At 42.6% G+C, this 21713-nt stretch overlaps 1 protein-coding gene across 4 annotated transcripts in view; it reads right to left on the reverse strand.

Annotated features, from left to right (window-relative positions):
* Positions 1-21713, reverse strand: part of ARB2A (ARB2 cotranscriptional regulator A) — a 1817924-nt gene that overhangs the window by 14046 nt on the left and 1782165 nt on the right. The window lies entirely within an intron of this gene.

The raw sequence follows: 21713 nt of genomic DNA on the forward strand, positions 1-21713 counted from the left end.
CTGCGAAGAGCAATATTGGTATTTTCTTACCATTAAGCACTGGAGAATCGTTTGCACAGTCCCTCAGGTCATTAACGATTAGAACTACTTGAAGGGAGAATAATGCGAGTATGCAACCTTGGCGCACCCTACTGAATGGGAATCTTAGTAGTTAGTTCAACCTGTTTCCCCCACCTGACCTGTGCATAGTTTCCCTCATGAAACCTTACAAGCAGGCTTACCAAATTTGCAGGGGCTCCCATCCCCATTAAAGATTTCCAGATTGATTCCCGGGAACAAGGTCGAAAGCAGCTCTAAGATTAACAAAGGCTACATACAATTTATGTTTATTTAGTAGTACATATTTCCAAGTGAGAAGTGCAAACCTGAACACCTGATCGCATGTACTTATGTTAGTATGGAACCAAGCTTGGAAAGGTGACAAAATCTTATTTTCTTCCATTCATATTAGCAGCTTATGTATGTATGTATGTATGTATAAATTGTTTTGTAGCGCGCTCTATTACTTGAGAGTATCCTGGCGCGATGGAGAAAAAAGAGCAAGGGGATAGTTTCAGGGATTAACTTATGTCACATTTCTGAACAGATGGGTTTTTAAATTCTTCTTAAACTGGGCAACATTTTGACAGGAGCGCAAATGGAAGGAGAGAGAGTTCCACGCACGGGACACCACTACAGTAATAGACTGGCCACCCAGCCTGGCCCGCCTAAACCGAGGGTGGGTCATTTTGAGCAGCGAGGCTGACCTGAGGGCTCTTGTGGGGACATAGAGAGTAAATCTCTTCTTTAAATAGGCTCGGCCTTGGTCATGCATGGCTCGAAATGCAAGCACTAAAGATTTAAAAAGAATGCATTGCGGTACTGGGAGCCAATGCAGACCGGACATTTGAGACCGAACGCTCTTCCATCTCGGGATGTTACAGAGGAGACGGACTGCGGCATTCTGAATGACCAGCAACCGCTTGATCAAGTAGGCAGGAATGCCGCTGAACAGAGCGTTCGCATAGTCCAGCCTTGCCAGAATAAGTGCTCGTGCAACAGTCTCCCTAGCCTCTCTGGAGAGCAGTGGAAAAAAATTTCTGAGCATTCTTAAAGTGGCAAAGCAGGTCCCCGACATTTGCTTTATATGGTCCTCAAATCTTAGGTCCTCCCCAAACCAGACTCCAAGATTTTTCGCAGGGCCACCCATTACCGTAGGACACGGTATGTTAGGGGGCCACAGCGAATTCCTGAAACTGGGAGGGAAGGAGCCATAAAAGAGGACCTCTGATTTATCCTCATTACACTTTAGCTGGGCCGAGGTTAACCAGCAAAAGACTGAGGACAAACATAGCTGAACCACTGTCGTGTCTAACTGGTCATCTGGCCAGGTAAAGAGAAGCTGCGTGTCGTCAGCATACCCAATGATTTTAGCCCCGTACTGTTCTTCTAAGTAAACCAAAGGGGTAATGTATATATTGAACAGTAGGGGGCTAAGGGTAGATCCCTGTGGTACCCCAGTGAGAAGTGGCTGAGGCTCAGACGAAAAAGGTGGCATCCAGACCTGTTGTGTCCTACCAGAAAGAAACGAGGACACCCAGTCTAGGACCATGCCACCAATGCCGATTGCGGATAGCCTAGCAGTAAGGAGTGCGTGAGGGACAGTGTCGAAGGTCCCGCTGAATGTTTGCAATTTTGTCTACAAAAAAATTAGACAAATCTTCACACCATTCCGCCGAAGACGGAAGTATGGCGGCTTCAGCTACAGGGGATACAAAGCTTTTGACAATAGAGAAAATTTCTCTACTATTGTTTCCAGCTTTGGCAATTCTCTTAGCATAATACATCCCTTTGGCAGTTTTAATGGCGGCATAATAACTTTTTTGAGCAGCATGTAGGGCGGCCTTTGACTCAGAGCTATATCCCCGCCTCCAGCTTCACTCTAATTTTTTACAGCCGAGTTTTAACTCCCTCAGCTCGGGCGAAAACCAGGGTTGAGAGGGGCAGTGTCGCACCCTAGATACAGTAGTTTGTTTAATAGATGCGTTCGCCGCTAGCAGCACCCTGTCATTAAAGGCATCAACCGCCTTTTCTAACTCAGGGGTAGATTTTAAACAGGTTTTCAATAGCTCCTGGCCAAACCTATCCACGTTGATCCTCTGGGGGTGGCCAGCCGGTTGTGTACAAATCAATCTGGCTGCATTATCAACCACCCATGAGAATCTAATGAGGTCATGATCTGACCGCGTGACCTTTTCTACATCTGATATGTTAATAGGGAAATTAGAGCACACTAAATCCAAGCGGTGGCCTCCAACATGTGTCGGGGAGGACACCCATTGCCTAAGCTGTGCCAAATCAAAAACTTCCTTCAGTCGGCGAGCTTCCGTAGAGTCAGTGTCGTCTACGTGTATATTAAAATCACCGACCAGAAGAAATTTTGGAAAACTCAAGGCCCGTGGTACTATACATTCCTCCAACATTTCAATAAAATTGCCACCATAACCAGGAGGCCTATCAATCAGGGACCCTCCTAAAGTAAAGTGGGGACTAATAGTGAGGGAGAAGTGAAGGGCCTCTACACCAGCCCCTACTGCTAATTGCTCCGTAGAGAGACTCCATTCTTCCTTAAAAATCACTGCTACACCTCCCCCTCTCCCTACCGGTCTATCAGCTCTAACAATCTTAAGTCCCCTGGGGACCGCCAGTTCAATGGTTGGGGCACATGAATCGGTGAGCCACGTCTCCGTGATAAAAAGGAGGTCAAGCTGGCTGTCCACCAATACCTCAAAGATGTCAGCCGCGTGTTTAACCATAGATCTGGCATTAATTAGGACGGCCCTAATCACTATATGGCCCCTATCAATGGCTGGGCAAGGGGGTATGGAGGGCTGGAGGGAAAAACCACAGCAAGAACACTCTGCCATCACACCCTCCCGTCCCAACCACTGGCGGCATCCATTTTTAACCGGAGGACACAAGTCCAGAAGCTCCCCTCGGGAATAGCTAATCATATGGGGTCCGGGGCGACTATGAAAACGAGGGGCAGAGTACCTGGCCCTGGGCCCGTCCTTGGCACGGACGGGCACAGACGGGCCCTCCTTTGGCGCTCCTTCGGCGCGATAGCGGCGCGCCCGCTGCGCGTTCTAGGAGGCATCCCTATTTGACGCCCAAGCCCCTCCCCGAGCTGGAGCGCTAACTCCGTTCCAGTAGGGGTCCGGGACTCCCAAGAGGGTGCCCGACCTGTCCCTCCACACAATCGGCACAGGCAAGCCGCGGTGGACCGGGGAGCAGGGGGACCAGAAAGCAGCAATCAGGTAAGTTTTTAAAAAAGCAAACAATTTATAACACACTACACAATTAGTAAATCAATTGGGTCAGTGAAACGAAATCGTTTTTTAAAAAGATTAAAAGGGTTAAGAGCGCCTGCTGCGTTAGTACTGTGCAGAAAAGGAGGGCAGAAGAGAATCACTCGCAGTCTGCTCGCCTTATTTTTCCAAGCGCTATCACAAGGCGCTGCCACCACCTCGTTCAAACGCACAGGACTGATCCTATTTGACGCCCAAGCCCCTCCCCGAGCTGGAGCGCTAACTCCGTTCCAGTAGGGGTCCGGGACTCCCAAGAGGCCGCCCGACCTGTCCCTCCACACAATCGGCACAGGCAAGCCGCGGTGGACCGGGGAGCAGGGGGACCAGAAAGCAGCAATCAGGTAAGTTTTTAAAAAAGCAAACAATTTAGAACACACTACACAATTAGTAAATCAAAGAACTTGCCTGGAAAAACGTTTTTTGTAAATTGTCTATTAAACTAATAGGTCTGTAATTCAATGGAACCTAGGCATCTCCTTCCTTGTATATGGTTGTTATCTCCGCCCTCTCCGGGTTTCAGGTATTTCTCCCCCATCGGCTATTACAATGAACAAAAGGCTGATATATAGGGCCCATACAAGGGCTCAGACTAGTATAGGTCACCAGGTATCCGATTAGGCCTGTGGGATTTTCCTGTTTTCAATCTGTCTATTGCCTTAAGGGTGTCATCCATACTAAAAAATGGCCCTTCATTGTTTCCACCACTTACTATCTCAGTGAGTTGAAAATGGGTTAGATTGCATGTACCATCCTCAGAAAGGATAGCTTCTCTTTTGTCATAAAGCATAGTAAAGTGGTCTACCTACTTCTCGGACTGGGTAACATATTTCGGTGTAGTGACGCCGTCCAAACTCCCATCGGCTATAATGGGCCAAAATGAGCGATTATCATTGCATCTAGTTGCAACCAGCAAGTCCTGCCAATTCTTATTGGCCCAGTCGAGCTTGGCTTTGGCAAGAGCTGATTTTTGATTATAATCATGTCATATGCGGATGACACACAGCTCATTGTTAAGCTGTCAAAACATTCCAAGCATATGGCCACTTTCCTATGTCTCTGTATGGCAGAGGTGGCTAAATAGATGGACGAAAATTGTCTAAAGCGCAACGCTGAAAAGACAGAGGTTCTGACCTTGGCAAGCACTCAAACATCTGGTCAAAGTGGCAAAAGGAGCTGGTTCCGGTTCCGGACTCCAAACTAAAGGTCAAGAATCTCGGCATTTGGGTAGGAGTAAAACTGTAGTTTGACAATGAAATCACTGCAGTTATGGGGAAATGTTTAGGAATTCTTAAAATGCTAAGAACATTCTGGGCTTTCTGCAGAGTGCAGTAAGAAGGACAGTAGTTCAGGCCTTGCTAGTGTCAAGACTGGACTACTGTAATGTCTTATATATGGGAGTGTCACAAGGCAGGATTAATAGACTACAAAGTGGGCAGAACGCAGCAGCTCGACTTATAGTGAAATTGTCGAAGAATGCATATACAGAGGCAGCTCTCAAGCAGCTCCATTGGCTACCTGTGAGACAGAAGTCCTCATTCAAAGCCTTGTGTTACTGTCACAAGGCCTTGAACAAAAAAGGTCCTCAGTATTTGCAACAGTTTATCAGCCCTTATGTTCCATTGAGGAACCTGAGATCAGCAGAGGAGATGCTGGCAACGGACCCGAGATTTAAGAAAGCATGCATGGGTGGGAGTTTGTTTGGCATCCTGGCGCCTAAACTATGGAATGCTCTGCCTTTAGCAGTTTGCCAGGCCCAGACAGAAAAATTGTTCAGGAAAAAACCCAAAACCTGGTTCTTTAGTCCAGGATGCAGGGGGTTTCGATAATGGCATAGAGGTAAGACACGTATGTACCTTGCGATGGGATACCTCAAATGAAGTAGCTATGCACTTTAGAAATCACATTATTATTGTTATTGAAGTAGCTTTTCAACCCTGTCTCAGGCCTTCTACTGCAGTGCCTGTGTGTGCAGTTTACTAAGACATATCAGCAAGCCTGTTGATATAGAGCAGGCTAGCAATCCCAGGGATGGTGGCCTGCTGGGGTCAGCAGACCACTATGTCTGGGACTGCTTTTTAAATAAAGCAGTTTTCTTTTTTTTAAATGCAGCTAGTTTTCCTTTTTTTAAATGCAGCCTATTTTCCTTAATTGCCATTATAAGATTGCACACAGTAGAAAGAATCACACACCACTAGCGTGAGCGACTCAGGATCATAATGCTCTAGAGCCAAAAGCAGCGCTTTTAGCTTGGCCAACTATGCCTCACAGTCACCTAGAGACTCTGTATGAATCAAAGTGGAGTGGAAAACTCCATCAATCATATTGCCTACAACAATAGCGCAAGCTGCTGAATAAGTCTGCTTAGAACCAATGGCCGGTTGTGCCGAACCATCAGTGTAAATGATACATTTATACTGATCAGCATAGAAGGTAGAGGATGAACATGTTCATATTGAAGTAATTCTTGTGCTTGCAATGAAGGGTCAAAAACAAAGGAAACATCAACAGACATCAAAGACGTTGAACTGAATCTAACATGGGTGAAGGGCTTTAGAATTTGGAATGCTAGATTTCGTGACCGTCTCGAAGACAGGCACAGGTGAAACAACAAAGATGTATTTACCATGAGCAAGTGGCCATTCTTTAAGGATGGCCATCTGCACTGCAGTCAAAACCTTTTCAGTAGGTGAGAAATGCATATCAGCTGAAGTGTAAAGAAGTGAATGTGACATAAGTAAAATCAATTGCACCCGCTACTATCCGGATGACCAAATTAGTGGTGATAAGCCTGGTCTGTAAAAACTTCGCAGCAAGTAAATCAGGCTGTAAGTCTCGTATGACCGTCGTAAGTTCTGGAAGCCAGGACGAAGCGGAAAAAGGCCAGTGTATTAAAGCATAAAGGGCTTTAATTCACTGAGCCTACTCAGGAATGTAAGTCCTGCCGAAATTAAAAAAACCAAGCAGAGACTGCAATTTCTTGAGAGTAAAGGAGGGTGCAATTGCGCACACGTCCCCTAAGAATGTGGAGCCCTCATGGGTTAATTCACAACCAAGAAAAAGAACAGCAAGAAACGCAATGTGAGACTTTGCATTACTGAACTTGTAGCCAAGTTTAGCGAATCACATAATAATGCGATCCACCCTATCAAATGCGGATTCAATTCATCATCCGTAAGTTATATGTCACCGACACAGAATAAAGAGTCAAGATCAATATCATGTAAAAGGGACACGATACGTGCAGCAAAAACACCAGGTTGTTCTTATATCCCTTTGGTAAACAAGTGTATCATCTCTTGGAACTGAGGGCGGTAAATGCGGACCAATCACGGCTCTCTGGAGCCAAGGTGTGACTAAAAAAACACCTTAGAAATGTCCAGCGTAGTTTAAAACTTTTTACGGACGGTATTGTTAATCAGGGTCATATTGTGCGTGTTCTGCACAGCAAAAGTGTGCATGTGACTATTTAAATTTCCATAATCCAAGACAATGAGATAAGAGCTGTCAGGTTTCAAAACTGGAAAAAGAGGATCATTCATATAAAAAAGACACAGGGTTCAAGAACACCCTGATGCTACAGCTGAGTGAGAACATATTTAACGGACGCTCTTGCATCACGTTTAATTGGGTTTAATTGGATATTGAGGTTGCAGTTGAGGGGTGGAACAAATCGGAATAACATATTAGAGTCCACATCCCAACCAACCTGGTTTCGGTATGGGGTAGGAGTCACAGCAAGGGCCCACTCAGAAGCATAAGCATGCTGCGACTTTTCAGGGATGTGAGGCAAATCGACCTCTGCTAATAAAATGTTGTATGAAGAAGTAAAAATTGTCCCAAAGAATAGCATTAACGGTGCATTTAATATCACCTTCAATCTAAATGTCTAAATGATAAAGTCTATCAGGAGGTGCTGCATGTCCTGTTTAGGCTACACAGACTCGCCATGCCTGCGATCCTGTTGCACTCCTCTATTGTTTTGTTGATCAGACGATTCATGAAAGGAACGAGGATCAGGAACCTGAAACGTTCGGAAGTCTTAATTTTAGTGCAATCACACAAATAGTATCTTCGTTTAGAAGTATCTGGTGGCAGAGAGCCGCCATGAGACCACAGGCTTCTTTTGTTGCCTAGATTTATTCCAAGGTTTCCTGGGAAAAATCAGGTGACCTTACTTTTCAGGAAATTTGCCCAAGGATTGCGCAGATGGTCTGGACCCCAAATATTACGTCCTAAAGATGTATAAACATTAGAAATATTGACTGGCAACTCGCGTACACGGTCGGTTACAGCCACAGCAGTTAGTTACTGGAGTATAATCAAGGACGCTGATTCGCCTTTAACATTAGAAAGAATCCTTTCGGAGACTACAGGAAAATTAACCATTAGCTTCATCCCCAAATCTAGGGCAGGACCTGCCCCATGTTCATTCTGTACATGTTTGAGAACGTTCAGAAGAACGCTCATCAAGGAAGTACCATAACAAAGTGTATATACTGTAGCAAACACTGTCTCCCAGGTCGTGTAGTTGGCCAAGGAGAGGACCAGACCAGTAGGCAAGCACATAGTAAGGACAGTGAGGGGGGAAAACAGCAACAAGCTGATCAATTTTTGGAGCAATCCAAAACTGAAAGTCTTCGCAATTAAGGGGTTGTCTGCCCATAATAAGAGTTAGTAATAACAAGGCTAATTACAAGCCCCACTCCCCTCCTAGTGGGGCAAGCACAGTGGGTGTAGTCCCAGGCTGAGCTGAAAGAAAAACACGTGCAACAAACTGAATCAATCCTCTATACAGATAGACTACTTGAGCATATAAACGGACATCCGCCACAGTAGCAATGGCACAATGGGATTATTGAGTAAAACCCGTCAAAACAGATCATGTGCCCAATCAATAATGAGGGGTCTCATGCAAACAGAAGCAAGATGATGGGGAAGGGCGCTATTAAACCAAATCTGGTACTCCCAGGCCGTAAGAGAAAGCTTAATGATCACATAAGGGCAATAAGCCACAGGAACATTAGCTACTGTATACGAATGAAAAGTATTATCATTCGCATCAACAGCGTGGAACGTAACCCAGGAGTAAAAAACCTCGAAGCGGTATGCAGGGTCCACTTCGACCACAAAAACAACGGGAGATCCAGCATTCGGGACCCCATTCTGCAACAAATGTTGAGTTACTGCTGCACGCATATGAGCTGAAATCTCAACGGGTTGAGCCATAGGGAAACGTAAGGGATTCAAACACCAGCACAAAAATGGGTTATAAACTTTTAAATCCAAGCTTGAAAAACCTACAGCAATAGGAAGTAGCCTCAAACTGAGGAGGTAAAGCCCCCGCACATCTCGGTGCAACGGTGTGAGGGTATTGTGAATGAGCACCAGGTGTCAAGTAAATAAGAACCAGACCAAACGTTGGCAGCGCCATGTTGCAGGGATTCTGTTAAATCACAGAACTATGCTTGGCACCATAGAACCTTAGTAGGCAGCAACCGAGTTATCCTATTACCTTAGCACCCATGAGCTTGCGTTCGACTACCTATATTGTCTCACTTGCCCTCCTACTCACTCACAGAGGAACAAGTGATTAGACACCCCAGGACACAACACTCCTGACTCGCTCAGGGAACACGGTGACAGGACACACCCTTTTGCTCTTACACTCGTCCACAATAAGATCTGACAGTGACACGAGAAAAGTTTAAAATATTTATTTTAACTATCATGCTCTAGTACGCAGTATAAGTGCCACAACAAGTAAAAAGATGTGTAACACAAATACGGTCAGCATAGTAAGTAATCCATAAAAGGAGCTCTCATTGTATAAGACAGCGTGAACCAACTCCAACCCCTTCTACAGAAAAAAGTGAGATCTCTGGGTACTTGCAGCAGACCCCATACCTTAGCATGCACAGATGAAGGTTCTACGTCTCAAGTGTAGTCGCAATCTCGTCTGTCTATTTGCCTGTCTGTGCATACCTATATGACAAAGAGTACATGTTCCCAAACAACAGCTGCATGTGTGTGTTTTGTCAATGTGCTAGAGCCTGACCAAAACAGAATAACAAGGGGCAATGTCGTTTGACCTTGTCTACGGTGTTCAGACTAAATCTCAAGAAAAAACAGAACTCAGTATAACAGTAAGTAATGTGTGAAAGCACAGAGTGGCACAAAGCAAAATACGTGTGTATTGTAACATGTGTAAAGCAAAGTAAGGACTGAAGCGTGCTCCTGCTAACATAGGGAAAACTGCAATGGACATGCACGGGACATGTGACAAGCGACATCTCAATTAAAAGAGAAACAAATAAACTAATCTGTAATTTCAAAGGGCCTATTCACCAACAATAGTTTATGACCAACCATACCTCTTTTATGTCTGCCAGAAATCCACAGAGGGAGTACTGTAAATCCACTTACTGGTTTCTCCACCACAAGTGCCAAGAAATACAAAGTATTTGACATTTCAAACCGTGGTTTGCCCTGGAAGTTTGAAAACACCCAGTAACATACGTTTATGGGCATTCCTGAACTTCAAATCAACCACACTCCACAATGGAAATGGCTGAAGAATTACTCCAGCCAAGGGCTAGAGTAACTCCCTTTCCAGAATGAGAAGAGGAATTGATAATTCGCAGACTTGCTCAGGCTAAAGGAGAAGGGATATCTCCACAGCGCAATTTTTTTTTCAATAGAGAAACAACTGCATCAACACAGAAGGCTTTTATTCCTCTGGTGAGAAGTTCTTTACTACGTCACACAGGGGATACACGATTTGGGACAAGTCACATGAGGTACCCAGAAGTACCCATGGAAACCACAACTTGAAGGCTGTTTTCTGAGAACGTATGTTAACCCCAAAAACACAGCAGTACTTTGAGGCACAGATCTAAGCTTTCTTTGTCAATAAGGTTCAAAAGTCTTAGTTAGTTGTCACAATCAACATAATATGAATATAAATGAATTAAGGTATCTGAAGATTAAATGCTCCCAGCAAAGTTGGATTAACTTAATAATCATGAAAGAAGTCAACTTCGTACACCTTAGGCAATCTTAGACTATAGACAGATTTCCATTTCTACATTTATAATCTTTCGAAAAGAGTTTTTACATCTTGGTTTCTGTGCAATTTGTACTTTTAAAACAGTTGTTTTCTTCAACTCGTGACTGTTTGAATTGCTCTCCTGGTTTAAACTGTGCTAAGGCCTTTACAAGGCAAACCCCCCACCTCACAGCTCCCTTTTTTTGCAAGCTAAAAAGGTAAAATAAACACCTATGTCTAACCAGAGTGTGTTTAAGAGACTGCTTAATCTACGTTGTGGTTTAAATTGTGCTTGGAAAGTGTATGTAGCACTCATTATTGGGTAGAAAAAGTGATTTGGTTAAGTGTGAGAAAAGCAGTTTGTTTGTGGCTTTCAATTTTAACCTTACCCACAGTGTTGAACAGGAACTACAAAGTGTGGATTGAGCTTGTTTGTACCCAAGGAGATTCTGACTTCAGGAGCCCTTCTTTGACCCCCTGTACACTAGTTTGTGCTAAAGATCACATACACCTTATACACATCTGTTGCTCTGACTTGCTTCTGGGGCTAAGGTTTCCATGGGACTTCGCGCTTACAGTTTGAGGTCTAATTGGCTGATAGGGCTAGGATTCCGATTGGTTCCTTGGGCATAGAGTTTGAGATGTGTTTGGCTGAAATCAATCAATCAGGATTCTTGTAGAGCGTGATTAATCACCCATAACTGTCTCAAGGCGCTGGCTGATAGGGATAGAGTGCCCATTGGCCATAGGTCACCTATCCGAGGGCTACTTAACTCTAGGGCTAAAAGCGTCTCAGCCCAAGTTTTGAGGCTAATGGCGGAGAGGACAAGGGCAGTTGTCTGTTTAGGCTGGGTCCAGTCTAGGGCCAGAAATGCTGCCTTTTTTGACATTTTTATCATTTACCAGCCACCAGCTTAACCTATCAACATGTAAAATCAAGAGAGAACCCAACGGCGGACCTTCCAATCTGCACCTCACGGTAGTTTCATTTGTTCAAGAGTCCTACGCAAAATCACTTCAGCACCCGCCGTTGTGTTGTGCCCCTGTGTTCCAGATCTTTAATCCATAAGGCAAAAGGAGGTGCACCAGGGGATGAAGTCGAATCAGTCTTGTTATTTCAAAAACCTTTATTGATACTTTTTCTTTCATTGAATACAATTCCTCATAAAAACAAACAGCCCTGCCAAAACGTTTCTTTCTACACCGTGGGAACTTCGTCAAGGCTGAAAATCAATTAACACATTAACCGCATCAACGCTGAGCATATTTACCGCTGTGCGCTGACTTTCACGGAAAACCGCGTTACATGACGAGCTCAGCTCGTCATGAGCGTACGAGAGGTGTACCTCATGACGAGCTGAGCTCGTCATGAGTGTCGAAGGGGTTAAACCAAATCTACAAGACATTACATAAACCAAAAAAGTATAAAGGAAATGTATAAACAAACCCGAAGTGTAACAAACACAGGACATGCACTAACTACTCCATATAGACAGATCCTAATCAGGAAATGCGTCCCCCACCCTGGGCATTCCGGGTCCCCGAGTGGTGCTAATAGGCCGGTAAACATACCAGCATATGGTTCCCTCTGGACAGTCATAACGGGACCACTATGTGCAAGAACTACTGATAGTGAGAGAGACACGAAAAAAACACCCACATAAGGAAAATAATGATTAATACACAGTGACACAAACATAATCAGGTAGACACAAATCACGAACACCCTTACATACATAGATACAAAAAACGTAATACATATCGAAAAGCTAAGGCAAATCACTCAATATCCAGAATTGTTTTTAAAAAGATGTGGTGTTGGACACATGAACATGACGTCTCATTCAACTAACATAAATAGTGAAAGGATATAATACCCTCCATAATTTAAATAAAATGTACCCAAATATGGGATTAACATTTGTGAGCAACTGGCAGCTTGCCCCAATGCCCTATGATGTCTAGGAGGCATGATTATTGTTTCTATAATTTTTCAGATTGTACCAATAAGTAGAGTGATATAAGGGTGGAAAAACAAAGGGGAAAGGCAGAATTGTGCGGGGAAAAAAAATATATAGCGGAAAATACCAAGCACCTTGTGGCTCAAAAGTCTCACCTAGAAAAATAATATCGGTAATTCAATTTTCACAGACAAATTGATATTCCTATTCCAGCTTCATGTGCTGGTAAGGTCGTGGTCCCTCAAGGCATCATCAAGCCCATTATTGAATACATAGTGCAAATAATACCAGCTACACACTAGCACAGTGGTGCACAAAATATCATCTGGCTCCAGGGGAGAATAGTCCACACTCGTCAAGGGTCATATTAACACCCATACATGTACGCAACCAACAATCACTTGCGACTATAAAAGAATAGTGATGGCACAGATAACATCAATCACAGTTCACTGGTGGCGATCAGCACTGAAAGGTGAGTTACTATTGCCTCACCCTACGCAAGTCTTTATGTGGAATTATAATGCGTATGCGATGACCACACGCATCAGCATACTGTTATACCTAGCAGTCACAGCGTGAATGAAGATGCAAAACTATCAGACAGTGTCTGACTCCAAAATAACGCAGGAGATAGATAAGTTACCAAATGCCAAATTGTATAGCCCGTCTTAAGTATTCACTTATCAGTGAGTGGGATTTTAACCAGCCATATTAAGATATCCTAACACACCAACCATAGTTAATTCTCGGCTGTATCCTGATAATCAGGTAGCATGTTAATGCATGTGCCCTGCGCACACCCTGGAAAATTAACTGTCATTCACATGCACCTTAAAATGTAGAATACCATCACCAACGTGCATGGCATAAAGCGCAGATCATCCATCACTTCCTGCTGAGACTAATTCGACTTCATCACCTGGCGCACCTCCTTTTGCCTTATTAACCTATCAACATCTTCAAACATAATATTACACTCTCAGCAAATGCAAACTACTCATTTACTACAAACCCTTTCCACATTTAAATGGCTCAACTTCAAAACCTCACATACCACAACTACACACTTCTCCCCCAGCTGCCACACAATGGCACCTTCACTCTCACACAAAACACCTATCTGTCCTACACCACTATCAAACCCACACATCACCAACCCAACACGAACTTACATTATAAATATACTTAATCCCTTCAAACACACACCCTCTGCTCATACAAAACACCAGCTGTACCCTCTACTTGCTCCTAACAGATCCATTTCCATCACAACCAAATACACACTCAACATTCCCTCACATCACTCACCAACACCTTCCTCCTCTTTTTAGCAAAAAATACACAACCGAACAATCTTTACACTCCACCACACAGAGTACTTTTTCCAGCTATTAAATCTGGCACAAACACTCTTAACTCTTTCCCATCCTCTCACATACCACATACACTTGTCTCCAATGGACATCACCAACATGTTTACCATTAAACTTTCACTCACCAACAGTACTTTACAAACAAATCCTTCAGAGGAATCCACTACATCAATATCTCATCTCACTACTCCACATAACACAAGCATTTTCATACTACTTCCTGTCACAAAACACAAACACCCTCTCCCACCCTCATGCCTACACATAAAAATATACAGAACCTTAACCATCTTTATTCCCAAATTGTCTATCTTCACCAACACCAACGACAAATACCCCAACATAACTCGTATTCACCCTCCTCTCATCCATTGCACAATTTAGAGCATAAAAACATGACCTACATGTTCCACCCCCACCCCAACCCACACACCTTCCATTCTAAACAGTAGCAAACAAAATAAACAACATGCCACTCATCACAACTTTACATTTCCTTGTCTATAACGTAACAAGACTACTCTACAAAAACAACACAGCTCGCCAATTCACTCTCAATCACCATCTCCACCACCTACACACGCATACCCAACAAAATGCCTTCTAAGCCTGCTGGATTAGGATTAAGATATAGACAAGCAACACTATTGCTATCCTCATGCAGTTAATACCAGCACTAATAATACATCTGCTACAAGTTCAAAGAATTCTCCTCACTCTTCTAGGAAACAAACTTACACCACCACATGCTCTAGACTGCTTCTAATAAATGCTTGCTCATTCTCTAAAAACAACCACCACATCTACAACGTACTCATCATGTTTGTGAGATGACATGGCTCCAGTGTTGCATTAAGCCATTCTTCCAGGCTATCAAACTGTCTCACAAAATTGCATAGGCAAAAGGGGAGGTGTATTAATTGTTATATTTAAGGAAAAACAGATCTCACCTAAGCGGACTACATAGAAGTTATGAGGCCCTCATCACGAGATGAAACCCTACGCTAACTTCCTCCTGTAATTTCCTCCTTCTTTAAAGACCACCACCTAGCAATGCAACATTGCCAAACACATTTCTATACACAGTTTTAAAACGTATAACACTATATTCCAAGCTATGCATTCTTGGTGACCTAAATACATGATTTTACAAACCCGAATTGCCCCATCCAAAAACTATCATCACTGGCCTAGACACACTGAAGCTACATTTGATCGTTGACAAACCCACACACATCGCTGGACACATCCTAGATGTCATTTTTGCAAATCCAGAACTAGTTACCTTTCAAAGGGTTACTCCAGTCACATGGTCAGACCACCATTTGGTAGCCTTCCAACACAAAACACCACACATCTAAGGCCCCATTATATGCATCCACCTATTGATCGTGGAGAGAACTCAATTTTGAATACTTAGAAACACAATAATATCTAACACAGCTCTCGACACAAGACATTCAGTTCAAAAATGTTTTGAGAAGCTCAAGGAAACTTTTGATATCCTAATGCCACCAAGAAAATCAAAAGAGGACAAAAGAAAACAAGCATCCGCAGGGATGCAGGACTAAAAACATAAAACAACAAACTGCGAAGCTGCAAAGCACCTGTCTCAAAACAAGTAGCAATCAAAACAAACTTCATCTACACAAATGTAATAGAATACACTAGTTGATCAAAAAAGCAAAACAAAAGTACTATTCAGACAGATTTAAAAATTCTAACAGTAGACCAAACGGGCGCACTGCACTACTTCTCTTGCACCTCTCAGCTGCCTCCGACACAGTTCACCATGAGACTCTGATCCGAAACGGATACAAAGCTGGCTTAGAGGGCCCCACCCTACTGGATCACACCCTACCTTCAATACAAAGGTCATCCATACTCCCCCTTTCTCATCCACACACTTTTTCACAAAAGCACACTTTTTCACAAAAGCAGGGGTCCCTCAAGGCTCTATCATCTCATCCATGCTTTGAAACATCTACATGAAGTAATTACTGGTAATGATCAATAAATTTCAGCTCACATTAGGCTATAACTATGCAGATAAAACAAAAATACTTCTTAAACTAGAAAGCCCCAAAGACATCGGAAACTCAAAAACCTTCAGTGGACTTAGAGACATTGATCAGTGGATGACAATGAACCATCGCAAATTGAATGCTTCGAAAACTGAAATAGTCACATATGGTGATTGAAAAAAGTATGACCCACTCTGTACCTCGCCTGATGATCTGGGACAACCTCCTAAGTATCCAACAAAGTAAGAATCCTTGGAACTACTATGGACTTCATGTTATCAATGAATGTCCAAGTGGAAAAGTTAGCAGGATCAAGCTTCGTTACTATGAAAACTCTGCAACACAACCTCCCCCACCTAGGATTTCCAAACAAGGTCCAGGCTACTATCTCTTTTGTACTGTCTAAATTGATTACGCCAATGGCCTCTACCGCGGATCATCTTAATCAACTATGAAAAGACTACAATGAATTCAGATCTCAGCTGCCAGGATACATCTACATGTAAAGCCACAAGCACACATTTTCCCCGACATGAGCGCCCTACCTACATTGGTTACCGGTTACCAGAAGATGCACCTTCAATTTGCTTTGAACCACCCAATAAACAATACATGGAACAGGACCACTTTCATCAGGAATAAAATCACCAAATCCATACAACAAAGGAACCTCAGCTCCTGATAGGCACTTCGCCTCAAAACCCCTGCATACAAGAAAAAAAAACATAGATGGTACATCTTTCTCTGATAAAGCAGCCAAACTATGGTATTCATTACCCTCAAACATAAGACCCACGTATAACTATCTCTTCTTCAGTAGCCTACTCAAGAGTTAGCTCTTTCCTACATAACCACCATACTCAAGCACAAATGTACAGCATATGCCTGTGTATGTAAACATTTATAATTTGATTATATGTATGAATTTAGATATGTGCATTTCTTTGTACAAATATATGTACTACCTATGGAATAAAAAGATATATTTTTTAGGTTCTTCAGGTCTTCTTAAAAGTATATATTACTTGATATATATATATATATATATATATATATATATATATATATATATATATATATATATATATATATATATATATATATATATATATATATATAAATATATATATATATATATATATATATATATATCACTTTCACTCCGTCCGACGCCACAGCATCCCAGTCACAATGTCGAGCTGGTTCAAAGACGAACAAGTGAGACCCAATTCTTTGTGCAACAGCGCAATTTTATTTTCAAGTTACACCCAAGCAAGCCGCATGACGCGTTTCGCCTCTAGCCAGAGGCTTGATCACATGATACGTCGCTTAAACATAGTGAAAGGGTTATATAGCATTGACAAGCAAAAAAATGGGAGGCGTCCTATAGTTAGTGCTCCACCCCTTTAAAAGCACACAAGGCTGTTTTCTGCAGGTATCTTTTCAACAGCCATATTATGCATTACGGAACATCGATTACAGGACAAGTGTCCAAATTGTGCGTAATGGAGGCACTGGATTGGAGAGAAATCGTTAGGTATAGACACTATACATGAAAAAATATATAATACAAATCTTTATAATATTCATTTCATAATATATACAAAGTATCTACACTATTTACAGAATAAAAGACATAGTGTCCAACTTCCAAAATTATTCCAACTGATTTCCCAATCATGAATCCATAACTTAATATTAATTGAAGGAGATTCACTGTAAACAAGGCCTTTTATGTTCACTAGAAGAACCTGCAAAATCATATCTACTTACTTCAGGAACAAATTTCGTGTTACTGTTTACCACGTATCAAAAAACCCCAAGGAAGCAAGCATTTATTGTGTGTCTATAGAATCAATTTTCTGCTCACCAAATTGCACATCACCCTTATAAACCATCTCAAAAACCCTTAAGAAAAAAAGTGCATAACTGTGTAGTTTGTTAATTCAATTGTTACTATCATCATTCTTTTTTTCAGTATATTTTCTTCATTTTCTTATGGATCATTTCATTTCTTCAATAAGTGGACAGAAAGCAGCATATCTATTCCTTTTATGATACTACAACACATTTATCCTAGTTGTAAAGGAAAGTCAATCCCAACCTCAGAGTCAAAACATTAAAAACGTTACAGAAAAAATACATTGGAAAGCAAACATTATCCCAGAGATAATATATCACATAAAGCCGTAATAATGATTGAAAAACCCATAGATGTAGCTATATTGGTTTTTCACAAACAAGTATATAAATCCTCGCTCGCATTAAGGCCTCGTGGGGCCTTACTGTCGAGGTCGATAATATATCTTGTTTCTAGTACTCGCAGTGCGGCATCTCTATCGCCACCTCTTTTCATTGGGAGTACACAATCTATTGTGAAATACTGCAAGCCTGCAGGATCACTGTTGTGCACTTTCTCAAAATGGCGAGCCACCGGGTAAGTCTGGTCTTTGCCGGAGATTGCCCTTATATGTTGCAGCACACGCTTGTGTACTTGCAAGCATGTGCTACCCACATATTGCAGGTCACATGGGCATTGTAGCACGTACACCGCAAAATCAGTCTTGCATGACATGCGCTTCTTGATCTTAACCGGTTCATCCTTGAAAGGTACCTTGTATTGGGTCTTATTGCAGCCGTTTTTACATGCTTTGCATATTGTGCATTTCTTAAAACCCCCTCCAAGCGCACCCCATGTTCCTGAAACGGGCTTCTCCAAAAAATTGCGGACCAATCTGTCGGACATAGACATGGATTTTCTGAACGTGATGTCTGGTTTATTTGGAACATGTTTGCCAATGACAGGATCCCCTGTGATTAAGTTCCAATTCTTATAGAAGATACGTCGTATCTCCTTGTGCTGCTTACTGTAAGTTGTTATAACTCTAGGTTTGACAATCGTCCCCCCGATCTGTGGGTTAGTTGGTTTCACCTTACATTTAAGTGCCTCTTCTCTTGTTATCGCTAAGGATCTATTGATCGCCCGTTGTATTATTTTCAAAGAATACCCACAAGCCAAAAAGCGAGCCTTGCTTTCCTCCTGAATTTTCCGGCATTCAACTTCAGAGCTACATATACGTCTAATTCGTAGCATTTCCCCGAAGGGAATGCTACTAATCAGATGAAAGGGGTGCTGGCTAGAGGCATGTAGCACAGTATTGCCCGCAGTGGGCTTCCTGTGCATTTTTGTGGATAATTTGTTGTCCATAATGTATACCTCGGTGTCTAAAAAAACACCCTCTCATTATCAATATGTGACGTGAATTGTAAATTTAAGTTGTTCTTATTTAACTCATTCACAAATGATTCTGCTTCTTGTTCTGAACCCCGCCAGATTAGGAATAGGTCATCTATATACCTCAAATATAGTGGGACATGTTCTTGCACAGTTTCCATTAATGAGCCCCCCAAGGCCTGTTCTTCCCAAAGTCCCATATGGAGGCATGCCAAACTTGGAGAAAAGCATGACCCCATTGCGACCCCTCTAACCTGTTGGTATATTTGGGTGTTGAACAGAAAATAATTCTGTTCTAAGCAGACACGAATCATAGCTAACAACATTTTGTTGTGGGCAGAAAAATTCATGGGGCGTTTATTCAGATAAAATTCTACTGCCCGTATCCCGTCAGAGTGTTTGATCGAAGTATACAGAGAAGTAACATCTAAAGTTATTAGTAGGCAGTCAGAACCCCAACATACATCGTTCAATTTCCTGATAAAATCAGCAGTGTCTTGTACATAAGATTTCAGACTTTTCCCCCATTCCTGCAAGAAGAAATCAATATAGCGGGAAATGTTTTCAGTGGAGCTATTTATAGCCGATATTATTGGGCGTCCAGGTGGTGCGGTAATGTCCTTATGAACCTTAGGAATAAGGTAAAAACTGGGTACAACTGGGTGTTCTTTTTTCAAAAATTTGTACTCATTGTCCGATAATAGTTTTGCACTTCTCCAGGCTGTTAGTTTTAGGTTTTGGTCTTGCCATGCTGTTTTCAGAGCTACTAGATTGCTTTTTCTGTAGCACGCCACATCCTGGAGCTGTTTTTCTGCCTCCAAAATATACATATCCCGTGGCCAGAGGACAATGTTCCCACCTTTGTCCGCCTGGCGGACAATTAAGTTCTTATTTGATTCCAGTTTTTTTATCAATTTGTGGTAACATTGATTCTTTTTATTGGCAACTCCAAATCTTTTGTTTGTGTCAGTATATAGTTGTTTCAACTCCTTCGTTAATAAATCATGGTAAACATCAATGTTATCATTGGTAGAGATTGGCCGAAAGGTTGATTTAGGTTTAAAAGGAGTGGCGCTGGCCGCTCTGTCCTCCGCTGAGACCAACAGGGGTAAATCTTCTGTGTCTATCCCCTCCTGCTGTAAGCTCCAAATTTCCTCAAAAGCTGGTCGATCTGCTGATTCCAACATCGAGGGGCTATCCGGCGCCCGTGAAACATCTTTCCTTTTGGGCTGGAGGAGGAAATGTTTACTCAATTTCAGTTTCCTCACAAACCGATATGCGTCCATTCTTGCATCAGCATAATTAAAGTTTGATGGTGGGCAGTACGATAATCCAAGTCCCAAAATCATTTCATCTTCTGTTGTTAAGATGACATTAGAGAGGTTGATTATCTAATTTCGATTGGAAATATAGTTTAATTTTTGGCTGCACTTTTCTTGGTTCTGTTCCACCTGCCCCTGGTCGATTGACTTTTGTTGGTTTGATTTGAACTTGCGGCATTTTCTCCTTGCACGACGTTTCTGGTTGTCCCTGAGCCGTTTGTTTGTGTTTTTCCAGGTAATCTTGGCCTCAGGGTATCGCGTCGGTCCTGACATAGGCAGCTTACTTCCTGGGCTAGTGAGAGCTTTACTGATCCTACCGTGGAGGATCCCGCAGCCTCGTTTTCCGCTTCGCTGCCTGATGTCAGACTGGCATCCGTTGAGGAAATTGAAGGAGTTCTATTGTCCATCCCAATCAATCGTGTCTTTCTAGCTCGTACCTTTACGCTGTCATATTTTTTAGCATATGTGAATATCTGACCATTTTGATAGTCTAGGCGGTCACGTTCAATCTTAATGTTTTTCTCTTTTTTATTATTTCCTCCTCTTTTTTTATTCTTTGCATCATTTCCGCTTGTAATTTGTCAGATTGTTCACTTAAACCTAAATTTGCAATTTCAGCTTCTAGTTGCTCGATCTCAGCCTGAATTTTTAAACGATCACTTTCTGCAAACTCTACCAATATCACCATTAATTTAGCTGAACACTCCAAATTTGTTTCCGCCCATCTGGTAAGCATTAAAGGATCCGGCATCTCAAAACTAGGGGCCAATGATATTCTTAGCCCTCTAGGCACCCTGCCGACTTCCAAGTATCGGGATAGAGACTTATTCTCCCACCACTTGGATTGCTCTCTCTTTTTTAATTTTTCCAATTTTCTGTACATGTCTTTCAACGAAGGATTGGTGTTGCTTGTGTTGCTGGACGATGTTGGTCCCTGTATGTTTAAGCCCCCAGCCGGTGACTTGTCAAACATACTTTGTGCTGCCTCCTCCCTCCCACGCAACGTATCAGCGGACATCGTTGCTTGCAACAGTTCTGCGTTGCTAAAATCAGGGTAATACTGCTTGCTTGCGCTGTGTCTGTTAACGCGACTTTATCCAGAAACACCGGTTAGTTTGCGCGTTTAACAGAATCGCACTGCTCCCCACTGGTCACTCCAACGTCCTACCTTGAGAAGGGCTGTCCTTGGACCGTCGTTGGTTCTTCACCGCTTCCCGACGTGTCTCGGCTCCCGTTACAAAGCAGGCTTTTCTTATGGAGACCAGGGGCTTTCCGCGGTATACTCCTCGCTGGAGCAATATAGTTTAGCAGTTCCGGGTTAGGGAACCAACTGCTTCCTGCCGCCAAGCCGTCCCAAAGAGGGGAGGGGTCCCACTTACACCATAGAAGCCGTTTTTGGTGTC

Source organism: Lissotriton helveticus, chromosome 2_1 (assembly GCF_964261635.1).
Source record: "Lissotriton helveticus chromosome 2_1, aLisHel1.1, whole genome shotgun sequence".
NCBI classification, from domain to species: domain Eukaryota; kingdom Metazoa; phylum Chordata; class Amphibia; order Caudata; family Salamandridae; genus Lissotriton; species Lissotriton helveticus.